Source organism: Macaca mulatta, chromosome 3 (assembly GCF_049350105.2).
Source record: "Macaca mulatta isolate MMU2019108-1 chromosome 3, T2T-MMU8v2.0, whole genome shotgun sequence".
NCBI lineage: Eukaryota > Metazoa > Chordata > Mammalia > Primates > Cercopithecidae > Macaca > Macaca mulatta.
The window spans coordinates 105,346,314-105,360,147 of record NC_133408.1 but is presented as its reverse complement, the minus strand read 5'-3'; the positions used below and the strand labels follow the sequence as shown (position 1 = coordinate 105,360,147).

General features: G+C 39.3%; 1 protein-coding gene across 3 annotated transcripts in view; it reads right to left on the bottom strand.

The window, feature by feature from the left end:
- Positions 1 to 10,538, bottom strand: part of HYCC1 (hyccin PI4KA lipid kinase complex subunit 1) — a 70,470-nt gene extending 59,932 nt beyond the window's left edge. For 2 of the 3 annotated variants that reach the window (XM_028844934.2, XM_077995005.1), the window contains exon 1: positions 10,333 to 10,538. The gene's annotated coding sequence lies outside the window, so the exon portion shown is untranslated. 3 annotated transcript variants of the gene reach the window in all.
- Between the last annotated feature and the right edge of the window lie 3,296 nt (positions 10,539 to 13,834).

Sequence of the window (13,834 nt, the reverse complement as noted above, 5' to 3'; positions counted from 1 at the left end):
TTCCTCTCTCCAAAACATAATAGCATATGGAAATGTGGTTTCCAAAGCACAGCTCTACTTTGACTCCTTAAAGTTTTTTGCATTCTAAGTGCTTTCCTTTTTGCAATGTTGGGGACAAAGAAAGACAGAAATGTTAAGAGAATCAAATTCCAATTAACTTGGGAGTTAAAGTCTTAGAGGAAGTCGCTGCCCTTTAATATGTTGGAATGAGACTTTCAATCTTTAAAGAGGTCTGCCAATAGAGGCTCGGATGTTCAATAGAAAATAGTAGGGCAAAGAGGGAAGTGCAATAAGAAAATGTAAGTAAACACAGTTAATGGTAGTCATGTGTGCTAACAGGGCCATAATAATAAAAACAACAGATCTTGACTGTACAAAATTCTATTTGATTCTCCCCAATTAGAAACTATGTGGATATCATGAATATAGTTGTTTTTCTTGGTTTAAAAATATTATAGTAACCAAAGGAGAAATAAATAGTTCAGTATGACCACGCTGATTCATATTAACTGGGCTAAGAGTCAATTTGTTTTAGCAGAGGCTGAATTATAAAATTATTTTTAAAATAAAGTTTTCAATAATACTGTCTTATACCAGTACAGCAGAATGTAACCTAGATGTTGTTTTGTAGCTGAATATGAGGCTAAAATTAGCACAGCAAAAATTTCTATCCTGGTTCCTCCCAAAGTACTTCAAAGTCCTATAAGAATGTTTAATCCCTAAAGTATTTTAAGCATTTCTTTTTCAATTACACATTGTTTTTGAAGAAAGGTTTATTACAGAAAAATCAAACATCTGCTTAGACCCTTTCACCAATAACTAATTCCTGATTGATGAAATCTAAATTCAATAAATCACACTATATTACAATAAATTCTTTGGAGCTCTATAATCTGGTGACATGAAGAATATCTGCTCTAATTACCATCTTGTGACTAGCTCGATACAATTTCCATGAAGAGGTTGGCCTTTCTGAGGTGCTACCTAAAATTGTATGACATATTAGAAGTTCTCATAGTGAAAATAACAAGTTTTAGTCTTACTTTTCTTTACATGCTTTTTCTTGACCTGTTCTTCCTTTCCTCTCAACCCATCATTATCATGGGTAAAAAATTGTTAAAAATCAGATATTATAAATATAGTAGGGGAGCTTACCAGGATTCCCTTTATAAAAACATTTTAAATAAAAATATAGTCAACACAAATTATGGCAAGCATAATTAGGATTTCTCTTCTACTGCTTTTTTCGTTTTGTTTTGTTTTTGAGACAGAGTCTCGCTGTGTCGCCCAGGCTGGAGAGCAATGGTGCAATCTCAGCTCACTGCAACCACTGCCTCCTGGGTTCAAGCGATTCGCCTGCCTCAGCCTCCCGAGTAACTGGGACTGCAGGGGCGTGCCACCATGCCCGGCTCATTTTTTGTGTTTTTAGTACAGACAGGGTTTCACCGTGTTAGTCAGGATGGTCTCGATCTCCTGACCTCGCTATCCACCCGCCTCAGCCTCTCAAAGTGCTGGGATTACAGGCAAGAGCCACCATGTCGGCCTCTTCTACTACTTTCTACAAGCAAAGGAATCCCACCTATATTCCTCTTATAAGCCCCCAGTGTTTTAACACAGCTCAATACATAAAGGAAACAACATGGCATAATGAAAAGAATGCTGACTCTGGAGTCCAAAAAACCCATACCAATTTTCAACAAGTTACTTAAATTCTAAGTCTCAGTTTCCTCAACTGTGAATGACAGATAATAACACCTATCTTTTAGGAATGTTTTAAGGATTAAAAATAATGCAAATAAAGCATTGGCAAACAAAAGGTACTCAATGAATTATACCTCTAGGTATCACTAACAAAGTATTTATCATTTGGACAATTAAGAATGTATTTCATGATCTTACAGTTCTGAAAAGAGGGGGCACAAGAGTAAGGCTTCATCAGATTCTAATGCCCTAGTTACTCCATCCTTATTTACTCTTCACTGATTAACTTTCTGATTTAGTAGCTTAATCTACTACCACCACTTCCAATTGCTCACCATCAATTTATTCCTTAATCCCTTTTACAGTATAAATTTGGGTCTCATCATCCACTCTCCATGACCTTATAAATGACAACTCTATCAGTTCTTTCTCTATGGTCTTTATTTTTCTGTAACCTGAAGCAAGAGTCTTTCTTTCTGAAACTCTGCTTCTTGACCTCACTGACTTGAATATTCTGGTTCTATCACCTATGTAACCAATTTTCTATATTTCTCCAACAATCTATTCGATTTACACATTTTTATCTTCCCTTCTTCCCCCATCCATTTCTATAATATTTTCACCTTCCTCTCCATTTCCCTATCAGGACTCACTTGAAGTTTCATGATTTCCCAAAATAGTCTCTCCCTTTTCTTAACTACTAATGGGTGCACTGCTGCGGGGGCTATTTGTCACCTTGTCCACAACTGTGGCATCTACTGATTAACAAATCAGCAGGAACCTTGAAATTTAGAACAAAAGAGCATGTATGTGTCTGGCAGGTTTGAGAGGTTCAGATTGTCCCCGTAGGAAGGGCATGGGGAATGCAGTCTGGGTGTGTTGATTATAACCAAAACCCTAACTGAATTAATTAAACGTTAATTTACATTTAAAGGGGGGGAACATAAGAGTTCAAAAAGATAAATAAAAAGTTTACAATTGCTTTCCCAATTTAAGCACTTTTAAGGCTTACACTATTCTCTTAAATTTCCACACCTATACATCACTCAACATAAGAGTAAATACAAACATTCTAATAGGCTAGAACCTAATTTGCATGGTACAGTTTAATAATTCATATATGTTTTCATTAAGTCAAGTATAAATGACTGAATGAATTCTTAAGTGACTGAACGAATTCTATGTATTTATATGAGAAAGCAACTCTTTGTCAACTAGCAAAAGACTCTTTGTTCAAGAAAACACCAAACAAATATCCCTTAACATTACTACTAAAAAGCTACCCTGATGCAAGGCTCACAACAAAAATAATTCAAACTAAAATGGAAAAGTACTGTGTTTCCAAAATTCTTTGATCTCTTGTATGTGGTACACTTAACATTCTTTACAAGGTACAAACAGGATTCAATAATGCAAACTGATCTTGAACACTCAACAAATTAAAATGTAAATTATATTAAGTGCATTATATGAACAACAATTTTAAGTTCACCCACGCTATCCCACCTCACTCCAAGATCACAGTATTTATTAAAATAGCAAAAGATATGACACATCAGCACAGAACAGACCAGTGATAATTATAATAGGGTTACCAAAAATTAAAACTCAGTGTGCAAAGAGGAAAAATACTTAATAAGATGCTCAAATAAAATGATTAAATTTACTTCTCAGTAATATGGGGTGAAGAAATTAAGAAAAACATTAGGGTACTGATTAGAAAACATGGGCATTACATCAGATAGGAATTGAGTTTAAACTTTGTGTACTTTATTGATGGTGAACAACTGTCTTTTTTTTTTTTTTTTTTTTGTGACGGAGTCTCGCTCTGTCGCCCGGGCTGGAGTGCAGTGGCCGGATCTCAGCTCACTGCAAGCTCCGCCTCCCGGGTTTACGCCATTCTCCTGCCTCAACCTCCTGTGTAGCTGGGACTACAGGCGCCCGCCACCTCGCCCAGCTAGTTTTTTGTATTTTTTAGTAGAGACGGGGTTTCACCGTGTTAGCCAGGATGGTCTTGATCTCCTGACCTCGTGATCCGCCCGTCTCGGCCTCCCAAAGTGCTGGGATTACAGGCTTGAGCCACCGCGCCCGGCGTGAACAACTGTCTTAACCTCTGAGTCTATGTTTGTCTGTAGAATAAACAATTTTTACCTCATAAAGTTATATAGGGACTAAATGAAATTAATTATGCAAAATACTTAGTACTTAAGCACATATTAAGATCTTTATAATTGTATTCAGTCCAAAAAGACCTAGACATTTTTAGAGCCAATCTATTTCAAATCTTCCAAGGAAGAGATTAATTGCCAGAGCACATGCAAAGATGGAAAGCTTCTCTCTCAGTCTCTCTTTTCACAAAGCTGGCATATTCAGAAATCAAAACCTTAAAAAGGTAATATAAAAGGAACACTAAAGATCAGTCTCATATAGCAAATTAAATATAGCACTATTTTAAAGAGATATGCTATTATCAAGTTGCCTTTATCCCTAAGACAGCAATTGTTTGATGAAAGCTACTTGGAAATGTAACACAATTCATCAACCAATAGGTAAAAGAAGGAAAACTATATGATCATCTCAAGGTACATTAAGAGGGCATGTGAGCAAACTAAGTATCTGTCTTGGTTCCTCCTGAAAAGGCATAGAAGACTATTTCCTTAACATACCACAAATAAAAATTTTGAATACACAACTGTGAAACCCTAAAGGCGTTTCCATTTAAATGAGAAATAAGCCAAGGATCCTCACTGTTCACTGCTATAACTTAACATTATTCTAGAAATTCTCATCAACGTCCTAAGAAAAAGAAATAAGGATTAAGTGTTGGCAAGAAGACAAAATCATCACCATTTACACGTGCTATAATTGAGTTACTACAAAACACAATAAAAACTATCAGAATTAAGAGTTTCATAAAATGACCAGTTAGAAAACAGTATACAAGAATTAGCCATCTTTCTATGTTCCATCAGGTACATAGAATCCTCTTTATAAAATAATTTTAAAAGTTCCATTCCCAATAGAATCAGTAAGTTTTAAAATATCAAAAATACCACTCGAAAAATAGGCAGAACTCACATGAAGAAAACTACAAACTATAAAATACAAGAAGTAAACTCAAAACTACATCTTTGAGTCATAAAAGATGACTTCAATAAATGATAACATTGTATTAATAGAGATAGTACAACTTTCTCTAGAAAATTCACTCAGATATTCCAGTGAGGTTCTTTTAGAATCTTTACTGCCTTTCATGTAACATGAATAAAGAAATATATGAGAAATGCTGAAAATGTTTTAACAAAGACAATAGTAGGTATTCACACAACCATTTAGTGAAATACATTAAAAACTCACAATAATTAAGACAGTTTGGAATCACTAGAGCAAAAATAAATAGCCCAATTAAACTAAATAGAAAAAGTCATATATCCATATCTATAGAGTATATACACATGATTTGGTATTTAAAACCTCTGAAGAAGATAATTGTTCAATAAGTAGCATTAAAATAACTGAACCATCACTCTGTTAAAATACACTGCAAACAGACTAAAGATGTAAATTTGTTTAAAAACTGTGAAATTAATATAAGGAAATAGAGGTGAACAGTCATATAATTTGGGAATACAAGCCCTTTCTAAGTAGCAAGGTATCATAAAATAAAAATTTGATAAGTTTAAACATATTAAAATGTTAGCAATCTGTTTAAAAAGAAAATTCACATCAAAAACAAAATTAAGATAAAAATGACAAACTAGGGAAATTATCTGCAATGTAATTTGACAAAGACCTAATAGTTTGTATATACAAAGAGCTCTCATAACTTAGTATTTAAAAATCTCCAGTGTTATAATAGACAAAGGACACTAATAGGTAATTCACAAAAGAAATAAGGATCTCTGGGTGGAGACATTATAAGTGTTATTTACCATTTATGCTTTCCTGAATTTTTCAAATTTCCTACAATGATTATTATAATAGTAATTAAGAAAATATAGAATGTTTACAATATGGCTGTGACTATAATAATAATGTCCAAAATCATGCTAACATCAATATTTCCACTCTTTTAGGCTGCACCAAAATTAGGGATGACTTTCCTCTCTAGAAAAGAATCATACTTTAATTATTTAATCACAATGAAAGAAATTTTCAGAATTCTAGAATACAATCAGACAAAACTTTTCACTTCTTCTTTATTTATGACCAAGTTACAAGGCCAAATAATATTTGGATAAGCTATTCTGTTTTCAGCCCCCTATGAAAGCTTAGAGTCAAGGCTGAGGAACAAGCCCTGGACCTCAGAACCAGCAGGACTCAATTTTACCTATTTCCAAATCCTGAGCCAGAAATTTCAAAAAGAAAAAAAAAAGGTGGTGAGGTGAGGATAGCTATTACCCTTCTCAAGATAGAAAATGTGGGCCTTTGAGAACTTCTAGTCAAAACTCTTCTCTGTCTCATTTAGGAGACAGAGGAATGATTTTATCCTCAAATGTATTTATAAGGCATATATCCAAAGGGCAAGCAAACAAGATTTCTTCTGAGCAAAGATACCTTAAATAGGAGATTTTCAAGTGTTAAATGTTCTTTTCCCTTAGTGCAGATATGCAGCCTAACTCTGAGAAGGTCAAAAAGTCTATGGCAGGACTTGGCTCTCAACAATAAGCAATAGTCAAACTGCTAATTCCATCTGCTCCCCTCCAAAAAAATGACAAAGCACTACATGATGATGCCAGGGATCTCAGGCTCCATTTAAGGAATTTTTCTGAGCAGTATCCATTTTCACAATGTTAACATGCTCTCTAACTTTTTTAAGTACTTCAGAAGTACTTCAGGGAACCAATTTGGATACTATATGCCAACTTTGATGATGATAACAAAGAAATATACTGTCTTTAACATTATATTCTTAGAGATGTCGCTTCCAGAAATGTCTTCCTTTCTTACTAGTCAAAGCTCTGAATTCCATCCACTTCTAGCTCCTCAGGGTCTTAGTTCCAATAATTATCTCATCTTTCCTAAATTGCTTAAGAATCTCTTCCCACTTGTCTCTACTCTCTCTTTCCTTATGCATGTAAACAAACATAACATTCCTTCAAACAATATTCCTCTGCAATAGTTTTCAATCATGGCTGCACACTGGAATTACTTAAGGAACTATAAAAAGGTATCAATGCAAGTAATCAATAGTGATAGAAAGTAGACAGTGGTTTCCTGGGGATAAGAGGAAAAGATTATAAAGGGACACAGGAAACTTTTGGAGGTGAATATTATTTTGATTATGGTGATGGTTTTGCAGGTATAAACATATGTCAAATATCAAATTGTACACTTTAAATATATGTAGTATATTACATATCAATTACATTTCAACAGAAAAGCTGTTGAAATAAATATTGATATCTGGGTTCAACACCCCCCACACCAAATTGGTATAGGGGTTCTCTCTGGAAAACAAAATTCTTTAAAGCTCCTAAGATTATTGTAAATTATTATTACAATATTGTAAATAAATGCATAGCCAAGATTGAGAACCACTGCTCAATGAAAGCTATAGCTATCATTTTCTCCCTTCTTTATTTCAGTTCTCTCAAAAAGTCTCAATCAAACATGTCTACTTTATCACACCCATTCTTTCTCAATCTTCTGAAGCCTGGTTTCTGAACCACTCAGTTAAAACTGTTCTTGTTAAAGTTACCTATGGAGTCCTGACAAATTCAGTGGTCACTGGGGCCCTCTCCTAACTTGACACCTCCTTGCAGCATTCAAAAATGTTAACCTGTTCCTCCTCCATTGGAAAATCTCCCCACCCTTGGCATCTTTCCTGATGGTCCTCCTACCTTGCTAGCTACTGTTCCTCTAACTTTCAGACAATTCTTCTCCCTACTTCTGCTATTTATGAGAGTCTGTTCTCTAGCTGCCACTTTCATCATGCTAAAGGCTTTCCCTGAGTCATTTCAACACAACCAAATCAATACAGCTTCAATTCAACCCCCAGTCATCTCTTTAATCCTGATTTTCACATCCATAGACACAAACATCTATCTATATATTCACCTGAAGTTCCACTGCTTCTTCAAATTCAAAACAGAATTTATTATCTTCCTTCTATTTATGTGTTCCTCATTTCCAATCAACAGAACCCAAGTCAAACCTTCAGAGTCCTGAGTCCTCCTTTCTTCTCATAGGTGATTAGGACCTGTCAGTTTTTCCCTCACTCTGCCACAGTAAAGGTCTAAAATACAAATCCAATAAATGGCTTCTCATCTATCACGTTCAATCCAATCACTTTAGCTAAGGATACCATTCCCTGATCTGGCCCTCTATCACCCTCACTATCTTCATCTGGCACCATTTCCCTACTAATCCCTGCATTCAAGCCACATCAATGTCAATGTTACTGACTTTGTCAACTGTCAATGTCAATTGACACTGACTTGTCATTGTCAATGACTTATCTAAATCGCCACAGTTTCTCAGGCCTCCTTGCCTTCTCATTTATTATATCCTCCTCTTGGGAAGTTACTTACCTCCTGCACTTGGCAAAATTATATCATCCTTCACAACTTGGCTGTGTGCTCCCAACTCCACCTACACTCAAGGCAAGTTAACCATCTCCTATTCTAAACTCTCCTACTACACTAGGCATATCTCCATTCCCACTGACTACATAGTATTATAATTGTTAATTTACTGTAATGTTACTAACACCTTGTATATTAGATAGTAAATTCCTTTAAGACAAGAGCTATGACATTCATTTCTGTATCCCTAGTACCTACTCAGCCTGGAAGAGTGAAAAAAATAAATTTATGCTTGACATAATTGCAATTATTTATAAAATATAAACGATACCCCAAAAGAGGTCTTGAATACTGATTTCTTAAAATTTCTTAAGATCCATTATAAAATAAATATTAGGCAACAGGATGCTGAATAAAACAGTACATATATTAAACACATTGTCAAAAAGACACCAGTCTAAAAAATACAACCCAGAGCAAATTTCATAAAACAGAAATACAACAAAGAAAGGAAGCACAGCAAGGATAAACGCTGACCCAGCTAATGCCTCATCGGGTGTCTGTATCCAGGTACTGCTAATGCCGATGACTAAGAAGGTTTCTAATCCTTCTAATCCCTCTACGGTAATTTCAATAAATTGAATAAGGATAAACGAGTCAAATCCAGAATTTGTTTCCTAAATATGTGATGCTTTTCCCCCTTGCCACTTGGTTTGATTGAACTGATTATTTGAATAGCTAACTTTGAAGCTACTATTGGCCAAGCAGATCTTAAATGTTTTTCCTTCCTTGCCTTTGCCTGCACTTCAAAAATATGGGGGTTTAGACTACTATTCATCCTGTAAACCTTAAAATGTGTTCACCTAAAGAAAAAAAAATACTTAGAAATGTCGGGGGAGGTGGGGTGCCTGTGGATGTTAGCAGAAGAATGTCCTCATGGAAAACAAGCCTCCCAGTCTTTCTGACTGTATGCCAATAAGATATGAAAGCTGAAAACCTCAAACTGTCAAGTGTTACATGAACCAAAGAGGTGGCCCACCTGCTCCAAAAAACTACTGTGTGACCCAAGGATAAATAATTTGCAAAAGGTCAGCTTGGCCCTACTGCCTGTAGCGCAGTCTCTGAGATAAGGAGTAGCTGCCGGTGGAACGAATTCCCCCTACCTGAAGAGCGCCGTGGCTGTCAGGCTTGTGATAGTGTATTTCTCAGAGAGCAGATTCTGTGCAGTACTAAACCACTTAGGCAAAATTAAAATCTTTCAGGAAGGTCTAAACTCACAAAGCACACATGTGCAAGCTGACGGGCGGACACCAAATTTCGCTCTGAAGCATACAAACTTGGGGGTGTTTTAATGCAACCATTTGGAGCCAAACCCCCGAGGATTCCCGAGTATGTTAAAATGAGCCTCGGGAGAGGAATAACTCATAGAAAGAAAGGGCAAGGGCTCAAGAAGAGATCTTCAGCGTAATAACCCATGAAGGAAGCGTGGCTGCTGTCTGAACCTCTCCGCCCTGCAGGGGACCCAAGAACGACTCAGGCCAACACTATCCTCCCAAGGGGCGGGGGCGGGGGGTCGATAGTGACCATTGTGGCCACCAGACCGGACGGACAGCGGCGGCCTCGCGGGAGCGGAGAGCGCGGATGGGAGAGGAGGCAGAGGCCGGAGCATCCGCCGCGGCAGGGAGGGGACCGGGGGCTCCCGCCCCAGGCCCATCCCGCAGAGGAGCGGCCGGTGGGGCCGAGGCGGCGGCACCCGGGTCACGGCAGAAGGCTGGACTGCTCCTCGCCGGGAAGGAGAGACCCGAATCGCGCGCACAAAGCTGCCGCCCTCCAGGCAGCGGGCGGGCTGCGCCCAACTTCGGGGCGAACATTCGCCGGCCGCAGCCCACCCGCCAGCCAGAAGCCCCCAGCGCCTGGCGCCGCCTCGCGCCCACCCGTGGCGCCTCGCGCGGGAGCCGTTACCCCCAGTAGAGCCGCGGCCCGGGGGACAAAGTCTCGGTCCTGTCCTTGCCGCCGCCTCGCCCCGGCTCCTCCCTGACAAAAAAAAAGTTATCTGTCGCCAGACGCCCTGGGGGCCCGGCGTGGGTCTCTCGGCTGGACTCACCAGAGCGGCTGCCGGAGCTCCACCTGCAGGACCTCGATTCGTGAGGCTCGCAGCCACAGCGACGGCAGCTGCTCTGCTTCCTCCCGAGTAGCAGCACCACCTGCTCCCCTTCTTCCTAGCAGAACGGGTCCCGGCGAGCCATCTTCCCCCTCCTCTCACTGACTGACAACCCAGCCCGGAGAGCCGCCACTGCCGCCAGCCTCTCTGACAGGCACGACCAGGGACCCGTCCTCAAGCAGCCAACCACCACCGCCCCACGCCGATTCAGCCTATCGCAGTCCTCCGGGGCGGGATCAGAACAACTTCTCCACCAATGAGAATCTTCTTCTGCTGGGCCTGGGGCGGAGCTCTGAGGAGACTTGAGTGGGCGTGGTCTGAGCAATGGGCGTGATCCGGGGCCCGGGGGAAGATGATTGACTGTAAGGTTTGCGGTGGCCGCTAGGCGATGACAATCAGTGAAGGTCTCTTAGATTCTGAGCCGTTAGGGCTTATGGCCTTCTCAGAAAAAATAAGCTTTACCGGGTGATGTGAAGTGTATCAATTTGTTTCTCTTTTGTAAGAAAAGAGAAACAAATTGATAGTTTACTAGTAAGTAGGATTTACTTCCCTGTAATTGAATTCACAAGAATTTATGAAAATCTTACCAAATCCCGGGAGGAAAAAAAAATTACGTTTTTGCAAAATGGAAATAAAAACTTCCCCCTCACTACATCATTGCTTTTGGGCTTAGCCTGGAAAAAGTCAAATACGATACCCCGGTTTTCTTTCCATGGAGGTTGTTTTTATTTTTTCCATCATTACTCCCTACTTTTTCTCTGAACATATACTAAATATTTTGTATAATAACTGGAACCTGAGAACACCTGAACCTGCTCCTGCAGACAGTCCTGCTGTTTTTGACCTTGGAAACCCCTCCTACCACATCCTTCTCAAGTCTGGTCAAGATTAATTAGAAGAAAAACTGACCTCCACCCTAGAAAACAGGAAGTCATTCTAGCTTTACACTAGAAATGGGCAGGATTTCTCCAGAAACACTAAGTGAACTTTTCAAACATGCTGAACTTATAAATAACAAGCACATAAAGAAGAAGATATGTTACTTGATTATCAAAAGGGTATCAAGCAAACAATTTCAGGTAATTATTAGGGCAGATTGCTAAAACAGATAGGATCCTCCCTCCAAAAGGAGGATCAGATTAATAAGTAAATAATAACAAACTACTGTGATAAGGACAATAGAGATTGGTTCAATGAGCAATGGAAACAGAGGACAAGAAATGACTGTTTAGGAAAGTCAGCGAACTCCACAAGGAAGGTGATGTTTGAGTTGGATCTTAAAAGGTAAATAGGACTTTGCCAGAGAAGAAAGTCAAAGGGTATTTCAGAAAGAGAGAACACCATGTTCAAAGGCATGGAGCTATGAAAGGGCACAGAGCCGTTGTGGAACATTGAGAAAGTAGATGGGGTTAAACAATGAGGAACAGCCAAAAATTGGGCTGGAGCAAAAGGTTGAGGTGAGATTGTAAAAGACCTCACAAGCTACACTAAGATATTCAGACAAGAACTGTCAAGCAGAGCCTTCTGCAATGGTGAAAATCTTCTATATTTGTGTTGTCCAAAACAGTAGCCATTAGCCACATGTGGCTATCAAATACTTGAAACATGGTGTGACTGAAGAGCTCAATTTATTTATTTATTTATTTTTGAGACAAGATCTCACGCTGTCACCTAAACTGGGGTACAGTGCTCAAGTGATCCTCCCACCTTAGCCTCCCAAAGTGCTGGGATTACAGGCATGAACTACCATGGACGGCTGGAACTCAATTTTTATTTATTTTATTTATTTTTTATTTTTGGCAGAGTCTCCCTATGTCACCCAGGCTAGAGTGCAGTGGTGGGATCTCAGCTCACTGCAACTTCCACCTCCCAGGTTCAAGCAATTCTCCTGCCTCAGCCTCCCAACTAGGTGGAGTTACATGCACCCACCACCACGTCCAGCTAATTTTTGTATTTTTAGTAGAGACAGGGTTTCACCATGTTGGCCAGGCTGGTCTTGAACTCTTGACCTCAGGTGATCCACACACCTCAGCCTCCCAAAGTGCTGGGATTACAGGTGTGAGCCACCATGTCTGGCATTAATTTTTAATTTTAACTTTAACACCTCCCATATTGGATAGCTCAGGTTTAGATTTTCTTCTAAAGGCAATGAGGGACCAACAACAGCTTTTAATCATGTGGACAATACAATCAGGTTTCTTTTAAATTGTGAGAATCCAAAAAAAGAAAATACAGGGTAGAGAGGAAACTCTTGACAGATCAGATTGACTTAACTTAGGTCCCCTTGGCCAGAGCCTGTTCAGCACAAGTGTTTACTCAAAGGAATAGGAACAGGAAGATCCAGGCAGCATGTTATTCACCTGAGAGAAAACAAGAGGTCAAAACCTGAGAAGTTGAATTCTGCCATCAAGTCCCATTGAGTAGGACAGTGAGGGACCAAGGAAGGAAAGAAACCCAGTCAGCCAAATCATAAGATAGAAACAAGAGTGAGCAAAAGAGTGCACACTTGCACACATGCACACACACACACCCCATCAGTTTTACAGGTCATTGGCCATGTGTGCCAGTAATGTGTTGACCTGATTTGAAGAGCCAAAGTGTCTGGTGGCAGGAAGGCCAGCCAAGACCAGGACAAGATTCCAGGAGAGAATCTTGAACCAAACCTGTGGAAGTCAGGATGGAAGGGAGAGGTAAACATTATTGACTTCCTGTACTGTACAAGGCACGTGGCTTGTCAAGAATATAGATGAATGCTAGAAACTTGCTTACAGTACAGGTAGCTGGATAACAAACAGATGAAAGGTTAAGCAAAGATTAAAGTAATTATTTAATGCAACGGTGGAGAGATTACATAAGGCAGTACATAATTGATTCATTGTTCAAATGATTTTCTAGGCAATAATCACTGTGTTTTCAGAGGAGGATGCAAGCATTGCAGTCAAGCGCAGTCAGGGAAGGCTTCATGAAAGAGGTAAAATGGGCTGAGTCTAGAAAAATGAGGAGGAATTTGAACCAGATTAAATGTGTGAGAAAGTAACTCCTAGAATGCCTGGAGAGATAACACAAGAGAGGAAGTACAAGCAATGTTCAGAGGGCATGGGAGGCAATTTGGGTCAGCCAAGCCTGGCAAGCTAGGTTGCAGATAGATAATAGAGCACCTTGATGGCAAGCTCAGTTGTTCAGATTTTCTCCTTTTGCCTTGTGGCTTCCTCTCTGCTCATTAGAATCACTTAGGATGCCTTTCAAAATTATCAGTACTCAAACCACACCCCACACTAAATAAATAAAAAAAATTGGGGTGTGAGGCTAGACATTGGGTTTTTTAAAAAGCTTCCCAAGTGGTTCTAATATACACCCAAGGTTGACAAAAGGGAAATAATATAACATTTTACTAATGCCAAATCAGGGCCGTGCATAGGATAGATTGAGTGGAGAGAAACTGAAG